This window comes from Hippopotamus amphibius, chromosome 3 (assembly GCF_030028045.1).
Source record: "Hippopotamus amphibius kiboko isolate mHipAmp2 chromosome 3, mHipAmp2.hap2, whole genome shotgun sequence".
In the NCBI taxonomy this organism is placed as follows: domain Eukaryota; kingdom Metazoa; phylum Chordata; class Mammalia; order Artiodactyla; family Hippopotamidae; genus Hippopotamus; species Hippopotamus amphibius.
In genome coordinates this window covers 49,231,945-49,244,124 of record NC_080188.1, presented here as the reverse complement: position 1 = coordinate 49,244,124, position 12,180 = coordinate 49,231,945, and the positions used below count along the sequence as shown (strand labels likewise).

Genomic DNA, 12,180 nt, shown 5'->3' with positions numbered 1-12,180 from the left:
CACCTGGCTTTGAGCAGTTAAGCGGTGCCACCTGGCCTCTATTGTTTTGGGTTCTTATCAGACTAGTTCTATAATAGTCTCCCCTCCCATTCATTCTGATATACAAAGGACAGGCTAATCATTTTTAGTGACACTCATACCCTCACACCAGCACCTTCTCTATGGCCCTGGTGGGTGGTATATCCTCTAGGTGCACCTCTGGAACATGATGCTCTAATGGGTCTTCTGGCTTCATGTAGTATACCCACTTCAGCATGCCCACTTTTTTGAGCCTTTCCATCCCTTCCTACACTGTCTCACACAGAAATTCTGGCATTTCAAGTTCATATAAATTATGAGCCATCACTTTTTCTATGCTTCTAGAAGCCATTCCAATAGCAAGTTCATACCATCTCCTTAGGACCTTGCCAGGGCATTAAATCCTGTATCTCAGATGCATGCTCTCAAATCAATAAACTCTCCACTATTCAATCTTATGTCCCTGCCCCTTGATCAAGCTCCCTAAGACACAGTCTCAGAGTAGCAGCTCCTACAGGTACGTGCTGGCTAGATTTATAGCTCCATGTGACCATGGGGAAATTAAAGGGACCATGTGGGAACTCTAAGCTTTTATTCTGTGTATTACCGCAATTGAACACAGTAAGTATGTATTCGTGTATAACTTGAATTATTTAAAAATTATTTTTAAACAGTTTCTTAAATAACAATAAAAAATAATAATAAAAATAAAAAACTTTATTTGAGCCAACAGACAGCAGACTCTTTAGTTTTAGTCCCAAGCAGAAATAATGAAAAAGGAAAAACTTAAAATCATTCAGGTAAGATTTCTCAGCTCCAGAAATAACATTATTATTTTTTTAAAATATGACCTCTTGTGCCTTCTTTTTTTTTAAATTAATTAATTAATTAATTAATTTATTTATTTATTGGCTGTGTTGGGTCTTTGTTGCTGTGTGCGGCTTTCTCTAGTTGCGGTGAGTGAGGGCTACTCTTTGCAGTGCATGGGCCTCTCATTGTGATGGCTTCTTTTGTGGTGGAGCACAGGCTCTAGACACATAGGCTCTAGGCATGCGGGCTTTAGTAGTTGTGGCATGTGGGCTCAGTAGTTATGGTGCTCAGGCTTAGTTGCTCTGCAGCATGTGGAATCTTCCCAGACAAGGGATCGAACCCATGTCCCCTGCATTGGCAGGCAGATTCTTAACCACTGCACCACCAGGGAAGTCCTCAGAAATAAAATTATTTTTAAAAAATAGTCTGAAATGATCAAGACTCATATGGATTTATATTCTTCACCTTCTTCATAGGATGTAAAAGGACTAATAATTTCCATAGAGTTCTAAAGGAAAGGCATTTTGAATCTAAATTTTCATATAAAATTTTATACAAAGGCAAATAAATCATCACTGAAATGTGAAAACAAATGAGAAATTTTTATTCAACTAAGTATTCAGAAACTTTATGGCTCACTCAAGATTTCTGAAAAACCCCAAGACATATTCCTACAAGTAAAGTATCTAAAAATTAGGGAGACAGGAGATACAAGAAGTAGTATTGAACAAGGAAACTAATAAACTTATATATAAGTGTAAAGAAATGTTAATATGGACCTAAAGTTTAATAAAAACTTTTAAACATCATGAAAATGAAATAAGTGTAATATAAAAGCTTCAAAAATATAATTAAAAATGAAAATGATTTCAACAAAATAGGTGATTTTAGTGGAGGGCGGGGGGAGTCGAAATATACTAAAGGTTATGTTTTATTGTGAAGGAAGTTATAGTCATTTTGATTCCAGGGAAGGTTCCGATCAGGGATTTGCTCATTCTTGATTCCATTTCCATGGCCAGACAATTGAGTTGCTCTGACTAGCCAGCCTGAGTCATGTGGGGTTCAGTCACTATGGCCACACCTCCACCATGGTGACTGAGAGCCCCACGTGGAGTGAGGGAAGAAGTTTCCTAAAGAATCAAAAGAAGAGGAACCAGGAAGCCAAAATTTCTCAGTACCCAGACCACAACAAATGACACTTTCCAAGTCACTAAAGGCAAAAGAAAGAAAGAAACAACAAAAATATCAAATCAGCAAATACTAGAAAATGGAATTAAAAAAAAAAACCAAAGAGTATGATAAATCAAAAGCCTAAGAGATGATGGTGAGAAAAAAATTAAAATGTTAGTAATTATAATAAATATGAATGGATAAGGGATGGAACTGACCCATATCCTATTTGCAAGAGATATATCTGGTACAAAATGACACCAAAATTTAAAAATAAAGATATAGACAGGCTTCCTGACTTCAAACTATACTACAAGGCCATAGTGATCAAGACAGTATGGTACTGGCAAAAATAGAAAGGAAGATCAATGGAATAGAATAGAGAACTCAGAAGTAAGCCCAAACACATATGGGCACCTTATCTTTGACAAAGGAGGCAAGAATATACAATGTAAAAAAGACAGCCTCTTCAATAAGTGGTGCTGGGAAAATTGGACAGCTACATGTAAAAGAATGAAATTAGAACACTTCCTAACACCATACACAAAAATAAACTCCAAAGGGATTAAAGACCTACATGTAAGGCCAGACACTATAAAACTCCTAGAGGAAAACATAGGCAGAACACTCTATGACATCCATCAAAGCAAGATCCTTTTTGACCCACCTCCTAGAATCATGGAAATAAAATCAAGAATAAACAAATGGGACCTCATGAAACTTAAAAGCTTTTGCACAGCAAAAGAAACCATAAACAAGACTAAAAGGCAAACTAAAGGTAAAAGGCAACCCTCAGAATGGGAAAAAATAATTGCCTATGAAACATCGGACAAAGGATTAACCTCCAAAATATACAAGCAGCTCATGCAGCTTCATACCAAAAAAACAAATAATCCAATCCACAAATGGGCAGAAGACCTAAATAGACATTTCTCCAAAGAAGACATACAGATGGCCAACAAACACGTGAAAAGATGCTCAACATCACTCATCATCAGAGAAATGCAAGTCAAAGCCACAATGAGGTATCACCTCACACCGATCAGAATGGCCATCATCACAAAATCTGGAAACAATAAATGTTGGAGAGGGTGTGGAGAAAAGGGAACTCTCCTGCACTGTTGGTGGGACTGTAAATTGGTACAGCCACGATGGAAAACAATTTGGAGGTTCCTTAAAAAACTACAAATAGAACTACCATATGATCCAGTAATCCCACTCCTGGGCATATACCCAAAGAAAACCATAATCCCAAAAGAAACATGTACCATCATGTTTATTGCAGCACTATTTACAATAGCCAGGACATGGAAGCAACCTAAATGCCCATCAACAAATGAATGGATAAAGAAGATGTGGCATATACATACAATGGAATATTACTCAGCTATAAAAAGGGATGAGATGGAGCTATATGTAATGAGGTGGATAGAGCTACAGTCTGTCATACAGAGTGAAGTAAGTCAGAAAGAGAAAGACAAATATTGTATGCTAACTCACATATACGGAATCTAAAAATGGTACTGATGAATTCAGTGACAAGAACAAGGACGCAGATACAGAGAATGGACTGGAGAACGCGAGGTTTGGGAGGGGGCGGGGGGTGAAGGGGAAGCTGAGACGAAGCAAGAGAGTAGCACAGACATATATATACTACCAACTGTAAAATAGTCAGTGGGAAGTTGTTGTATAACAAAGGGAGTCCAACTCGAGGATGGAAGATGCCTTAGAGGACTGGGGCAGGGAGGGTGGGGGGGACTCGAGGGGGGGGAGTCAAGGAAGGGAGGGAATACAGGGATATGTGTATAAAAACAGTTGATTGAACCTGGTGTACCCCCAAAAATTAAAAAAAGAAAAAAAAAAAAGAAAAAAAAATATATATACAACATAGAATTCAGAGGGATAAAGTGTTAACTAAACAAAAGGAATATTTTATCTTGATAAAAAGTTACAAACCACCGAGATATTAAATCCACTCAATTTTGTTTCAAACAATATAACATCAAAATGTATAAAGCAAAAAATGTGGATAATAAAAGAGTAATTGACACAAACAACATCATAATGGATGACATCAACATACCTCTCAGATCAAGTAGAGAAAAAAAAGATATAGAATATATTCATAAAGATATGGGCACCTAAAATGTGTGGTATTCCACACTCTTTGATGTGAAATTCAAACCAAAAACTCATGTGGTTAAAAAAAATAAAGGCCACAACTAAAAAAACTATTTCTAAGTTGTATAAATGTATAATGACCCTTGAAAACAGAAGTATACATAAAAAAGGAATCCATGAAGTTTTAATTCTTCTTCCTTGATCTTCTTTGATACTGATTTAACTAATGTTATAAAAAGAACTTATATATTTATGCCTGGGAATAGAAGCTAGGTAGACAGAAAGATAGATAGATAGATAGATAGATAGATAGATAGATAGATAGATAGATAGATGATAGATACATACATACATACATACATAGATATGGCGAGCTTTGAGAATCAAGTCTCAAATAATTGGCTTATTATTATACATCTACTTCATCTAAAACTATCTCAGAAAGACTTCATGAACCAGTACAAACCAATATAAAAATTTTATGAGTGTAGTCTGACTAGAAGCATATCTTTTGAAATTTATTTTTATATTTTTAATCTCTGAGTAAAAATATTGTTTTAAAAAAGAAATATGAGCCAAGACATTTTCTGGGACTAAAGGACTTAGTTTTGGGGTCATACAAATCAGCGAAAATAGAAATAATGCAGAAGAAAATTGCATACTCATGAAAGCAGCCATGCTGTCACCATAGAGAGCATCAATACCACCAAGATCCAGGTTGTCCGGCTGGGCACACAGGATCCTGTGGTTTATCACAAAGCACAATACGTGCTGCGAAGAGCTTACACATCTAAACGCAACACATAGAAATGATAGCATTCACTGGACTTAAGACATAGCTCACAATGACAATATAGAATCCTCTTATAGTGAAATAACTAGAAGCTACTTTAAAACCGTGAAACACATTCGCAGAATGGAATAAAAATGAATTCACAGACCAGCTGAGGATGAACTGAATTATGCCTCAGTTGTTTTGGTGACAGTCTGATGAAGGTTACCTTAAGGAATACCGCAACCGTTTACTCTTCCCTTGTTGCAGTGCTCTTACAACTAACCTCTCACATCAGTGTCCCTCTCACAGGCTGTTCATAGTCAGCATCCTGCCACTTAGGAGCAAAACAGTAAAGGATCTTCTGACCTTGTTGGAAGGTCAGCTAACAAACATAATACCAAGTTTTGTTCCTATTTTACAGATGAGGAGTTTGATACGATGAGGGATGTGTGACTTGCCCTGACTAGGCTGGTCAGTGGATAAGTAAAAACGAGATTCTGTCAGAAGCAATTCACAGAGCACAGAAACCTAGTGTGGCAGGAAGGAGGGAATTAGTCAATATCTCAAACAGATAAGAATGTAATGATGGAACTATGCTTGGTGATTCTAGTGATGCCTACTGCATGCATACGAAAATGTTTGAAAGAACATTTAAGAAAGCTTTTCTTTTAACCAGCAATACAAATTTTCTCTATTTACAGAAACAAAACTTTAAAGAGGTCTGTGCTCTGCTTTTTTTTTTTTTTTTGGGGGGGGTACACCAGGTTCAATCATCTGTTTTTATACACATATCCCCGTATTCCCTCCCTTCCTTGACTCCCCCCCTTCGAGTCCCCCCACCCTCCCTGTCTGCTTTTTGTTTTTGATAAACTTTTAAAAGATAATCTGTGTTTCAAAATAGTTAAACAGAATAGTGATTTCCTTATACCAACAAATACACGTTAGCACACACAGTCCTGGTTAATTAATTAAGACAGTCAGATAGAGCTTAGAAATATTGATAAGAATAATAAATGTATGCATTACAAATTCCACTCCTGGGCATATACCCTGAGAAAACCATAATCCAAAATGAAACATATACCACAAATAGTGCTGTTCATCGCAGCACTATTTACAATAGCCAGGACATGGAAGCAACCTAAATGCCCATCAACAGATGAATGGATAAAGAAGATGTGGCACATATATACAATGGAATATTACTCAGCCATAAAAAGGAATGAAATTGAGTTATTTGTAGTGAGATGGATGGACCTAGAGTCTGTCATACAGAGCAAAGTAAGCCAGAAAGAAAAAAACAAATACCGTATGCTAACTCATATATATGGAATCTAAAAAAATGGTACTGATGAACCCATTGACAGGGCAGGAATGGAGATGCAGATGTAGAGAACGGACTTGAGGACATGGGATGGGGGGTGAAGGGGAAGCTGGGACGAAGTGAGAGAGTAGCGTTGACATATGTGCAGTACCAAATGTAAAATAGATACCCAGTAGGAAGCTGCTGCATAAAACAGGGAGATCAACTTGATGATGGGTGATGACTTTGAGGGGTGAGATAGGGAGGGTGAGAGGGAGTCTCAGGAGGGAGGGGATATGGGGATACATATATAAATACAGCTGATTCACTTTGGTGTACAGCAAAGACTGGCACAACAGTGTAAAGCAATTATATTCCAATAAAGAGCTTTAAAAAATAAATAAAATTTAAAAAAAAGAAATGTATGCATTAAAATATAGCACTAAGGGCAGGGGGAGAAAAAACATTCTGAATTTTATAAATCTTTTCTTTTTGACCCAGGACCTTAAACTTTGTCTACCACCTGTTTCATAAATTCTACCAAAATAGGAATAAGAAATTTGATTCTGAGATTCTAGGTATAGATATGGGGAGAAAAAGCAGAATGAGGGAAGTCACACAAAATCAGCAGTGAAGATCATCTGGTTATTAATGTGATGCTTTGTTATCTGATATTTTCCTCTCTAAAGAAAGTAGAACTCAACAAAAAGTTGAAAGAGTAAGTATTTTACATTGGAGAGTGGCTAAATTTTTGAGAGAATGGAACAGAATATGGCAGAATTCTGATTTGAAATCAAGTTCCCTATTCCATCCCCAACTCTCCCAGTGTTTCAGAGCCAGCAATGCCCACAGGATTTCTGGAGATCACTTCTTTTCCATATATAATGAACTGCTGTCTTTATAACAGAGTGATACCAAGTAAGAGTCTCATTTGGACACAAAAAAGATATCAGAAAAAAGCACAATAAGCAAAGTTAAAAGCAATTTTACATATACATACCATGCATTACTCAGTTTTTCAGAAATTTCAGAAGAACTTATTGGAAGCAAATTGAAAAGGAGCATCTCCATATAGCATCTTAGTTCCAATCAAGGAAAGATAATTTTTTTGCAGTTGGGATGAATTATAGTATTCATCTGCTTTAGAATTCTTAAATTTCTTTGATCATAGAACATTCGTTACAAGTGTAATATGTTGGTGGAACATGCACAACACCGTGAACACTCGGGTTCAAATAAAGAGCAAAAACATAATCTCAGAATAATTGCTGCTAGAAGTCTTAAAAAAAAAAAAAACAAAAACCCTAAAACAGAACCTAAAAATAACAAATTAAAGAAATTAAATAAATTTATTTGCTAAAGGCAAAAATGAACAAAATAGCAAAAAATGTGTTGAAATTATCAAAGTTGATATATATAACCCATGTATATATATAGCAATCACTAATAAATGACATGCATCAACATGGTGGTTATTTGGTAAATGCTACTTTTACATAAATGTGCAAAGTCAACATCACGTGTTCAGGCTTCTGGTGAGCTCCACTGTATTCTGTTATGACATATCATTTCTAAACAGCAGATTATCTCATAATAAAAGGAATCATGTTTAAGTGTTGGCAGTCTCCTTCTGTGTTTTCTTAATACACACTAGAGATAACAAATTCCCTAGCACTGCTATTTTTCACGGACTACTTGTCTAGATCTTGCAGACAACAATTTGCAGAATGGTAATCTGGGTTTTTTTTTTTCAATTTATTGTATTCTTTCATTTATATGTCTGTCCTTTCACTAATATCACAAGTCTTGGAATCAGGTAGTATCAGTCTTCTAAATTTGTTCTTCTCTTTCAAAATTATTTTGGCTTTCTAGCTCCTTTGTGTGTTTATAGGAATTTAGAATCAGGTTATTAATTTGAAAAAAGAAAGTCTCCTGGGATTTGATTGGAAATGTGTTGAATCCAGATCAGTTTAAATTTGTATCTCAACTTTATTGTTTTCCAATAATAAACATGATATAAATTCTCCATTTCTTTAGATCTTTGATTTCTTTTTTTTTAGACATTTGTAGTTTTCAGCATATAGAAACTGCATATACTTAGCTAGATTTATATCTAAGTACTACATTTTATGCTATTTTATTTTATTTTTTTAACTTTTTATTTTATATTGAAATATAGGTGATTAACAATGTTGTGTTAGTTTCAGGTGTACAGCAAAGTGCTTCAGTTATATATATATACATGTATCTAATCTTTCTCAAATTCTTTTCCCATTTAGGTTGTTATATAATATTGAACACAGTTCCCTATGCTATCTGATGTTTTATATACCATGTTTTCATCAATGACGGAACAAACAGAGAAGTTCAGCAAGTCATCTCAGATCTAAGCTGTTTTGTCAGTAACAATACAAGGAATGGGAATCAAGAAAATGGACTTCAGTTCAGCTTTCTTTCCTTTCCCATGCTGAGAAAGCCTACAAATGGAAAAGTGTTTTGGATCCAGTAAAATATGCAATATAAGGCTTTCTTCCCAAAGAAAAGATGTGCAGACTTTATACAAGTATTAGCAGCAACAGCAGAACAAATAGAAGCTGATTTAAATGAGTAGCCTGCAGTTTGGGTGTGGGGAGGAATTATTCAGGGAAAGCTTTGCTTTCTGGGTTGTGAGTATGCTGTTTCACACAGGGGACACTCCATTTTCTCTGGGAAGGGTCACACAACTGGACAAAGGAAATAAATGGTATATTTCTTATGTTTGCAATATACTTACATTAGAGCCTTCTTTTTTTTTTTTGGCACACGGGCTTAGTTGCTCCGTGGCATGTGGGATCTTCCTGGAGCTGGGATCGAACCCATGACCTCTGCATTGGCAGGCGGATTCTTAACCACTGCACCACCTAGGAAGCCCCTAGAGTCTTTTGAATATTAGATTTTGAGACCATGGTGTAGACATACTTGTGGTTATAAAATGATGTTTTATGCAAAAATATATTGTGCCCACAAAGTGGGAAATGATATTCACAAAACATACACTTGACAAAGGTCTCATATCCAGAATTTTTTAAAACCTCCTAAAATCTATTTTAAAAGGCAGACAGCCCAACAGAAACATGATCAAGAGACTTGAGTTCTTCACAAAATAGAACATCCAAATACCCAATAAACATGAAAACAAGTTGAACTTTTTTAGTCATGATAGAAATGCAAATTGAAATCACATTGTGATACCATTATTCAGCAGCCATCAGAATGGTTAAAATTAAAAAGACTGACAACAGCAAATGTTGGAGAGGATGTGCAGCAAACGGAATATCACAGACTGCTAGTAGGAGTATAAACTAGTACAAACCCTTTCCAAAACTAAAATTCACCAGCCTGAAGTGTTTTCTTTGGAGAAGTTTTTAAATACGGATTCAACTTCTTTAACAAATATGACTGCCCAGATATTTGGTTTCTTCTTGTGCCAGTACTGATATTTGTACCTTCAAAGGATTGTCCACGCCATCTAAGCTTTACTGACAATTTTGTTACATCAAAACATTTTCTATTACTAATGTGATTTCTTCTTTGGCCCATGGATTATTTAGAAATGTGTCATTCAATTTACCAACATTTGGTAGTATTATAGATATCTTTGTTAATAACAAGTTCTCTCCATTCTGGATTATGGTAATTCAAAAGTCTCCACCCAATGTTATCTCTGAAAATTGTTTAATCTACAGTTCCCTTATTGTTCTTATTTGGACTCATGGGTATTTCAGAAATGCATCATTTAGTATTCAGCAACTAATTCATGGGGACCCTATTCATATTTGGAGGAGTTTTTTGTTAGATAACACTCTCTTCTCCACCATTCTGTGCCACAAGTTCCAGCCACCTCAGGTTCCTCCAAACTCCAAACTCCAAACTCTGTCCCCTCAATTCAGTGAGACCACCATGTTTTACTTGGGTTCTCCCTCCCTACATCATGATCTAAAAAATACTTCCAAGTAAAACTCAGGGTGATTGTAGGGCTCAGCTTGTTTGTTTCCATTCTCTTAAGGATTACATTCTTGCAATGCCTATTGTCCAATGTCTAACAGAAACTGTTTTGCATATTTTGTTGAGTTTTTCAGCTGTTCACAGTGGGAAGGAAAGTCTGGTACCAGTTACTCTACCAAGTCCAGAAGCGGAAGTTTATATTACCTTTTATAAAGGAAATTGCCAGTGTTAAAAAGAAACATAAATAAAACCTCCTGGAAGGATAAAGAAATTTTGTCAATAACTCTTTGGGATTTGAAATTTGTATTTTTGTTTTGTTGCTTGCTTTTCTTGCTAAGGTACTTTGGTTAATTACATAGATTTTTATAATCACTTAGATTCCACTGTTGCCTTTCTCTGGTCTAAAATGTCTCCACGTATTTCACTTCTATTTATCTTAAAATGCTCTGGGTAGAACTAGACCATTTTTTATTACTACAGCATTGATTTACAGTGACAGGTTCATGATCAGCTTCTGTAAAATTGTTCACTGTGGTTCTTGGCTCTTATCTTAGAACACCAAATGATAGTCATAAGAGCCCTTTCAGAATATTTGTCCCAATCCTCTAATTTTACTTATAAGGAAATTGTGTTCTAGAAAAGTTCAATAACTAACCCAAAATTATCTAGCTGGTGGTTGGTAAGATTAGGACCAGAACTCTTCTTTCTCTGCCTAAATTCAACTTTTGTTTTGTGTTTGTTTTATCACACTACCTTCTTCACCAGAGATGAAATTTGTGTAAGAGGCTTTCCTGTTCACTCTAACTGTTAATGAGATTAACATCAATAAAAACAAAATTGCTTTCTCTACTTCAATATTTTTCATCATTTATAACTTCTGACATCTTTTTATTGTTGCTAAAGTCCTTTTTGTGTTTCATAAGTCAAAGGAAGCCAGCTTAATCATCACACTCCTCCTGCTGGAAAGAATATCTAACTACAGGCAATAAGAAGGCATCAGACAGGAAGGCAGGGTGTGCTCAGGGGGCAGAGGCATAGGTACAAAATAGACTGGGAGGACAAGACTTCATATAGGAAACATTTAGAGCACAATATGAAACTCTGCTTTCATCTCTAAGGCCAAAAGTCTTTGCTTTGCTGCTCTCCTGTAGCGTGTGTAAGGTATGTGACCCTGAGTCAAAAAATACTTGTAGAATATTATTGATGATGAGAAACCTATGGCAGCTGTTGAAAATAGAGCTCACCTGGATATGTTAGCAACATTTTATCACACTACAGAACAACCTATCGAGAAAATGAGTGAGAGCAACAGTGCTGACTACCACATCAGAGCAGGTGACATCTCAATAGCTCTGGAGAAGGTACCCTGGGCATCAGGACCCTGCCCTAGTCCTGGTCCTTCCTACTGTGCAGTCCTCCAGCCTGCTCAGGTCCTCCTGCTGGCTATTAACACCAAGTCAGTCTGCATCTAGGGGCTTTTTTTCTTAACTCCCGTGCAGATAGCGTAAGCTATTTTCAAGTCATAAGGAAAAAAAATAAATTCCAAAAGTATTCAAAATGCACTAATTTCCATTACATTAATGATTAGCTTTTAAAAACATCAATAACTAGTGAGAAATGATTAAAGGCCCCCCTCCAAATACCAATTCTTCATCATCTTGGATGCAATGTTGCTGTTAATAAGACCTCAAAATGGTGCTCACTCACTTACAAGATTAGATGGAAAACAGTACATAGTTTATTAACCCTCCCAGAGTTATTCATTGACTACCTTTTCCCTCCTCCCCTCATAATACATGGCATTATAAATAAAATAAATCAAATATGACCTGTCCATTTATAGTACTATGTCCCAGCCTTCCTTAGCGCACCGCAAAATAAAGATGTAGCTCCTTATTTTTTGTTATTACTATCTAACTAGACTTTACTGAGTCAGGGGAAATAAAACCTTTAGGATAGCAGATACTATCAGCTAACATTATTGAGCACTTACTCTAAG

General features: G+C 36.0%; 1 protein-coding gene across 1 annotated transcript in view; it reads right to left on the bottom strand.

Moving 5' to 3' along the window:
* FRAS1 (Fraser extracellular matrix complex subunit 1) overlaps positions 1-12,180 on the bottom strand; it is a 505,547-nt gene that overhangs the window by 454,901 nt on the left and 38,466 nt on the right. The gene's annotated exons all lie outside the window — the stretch shown is intronic.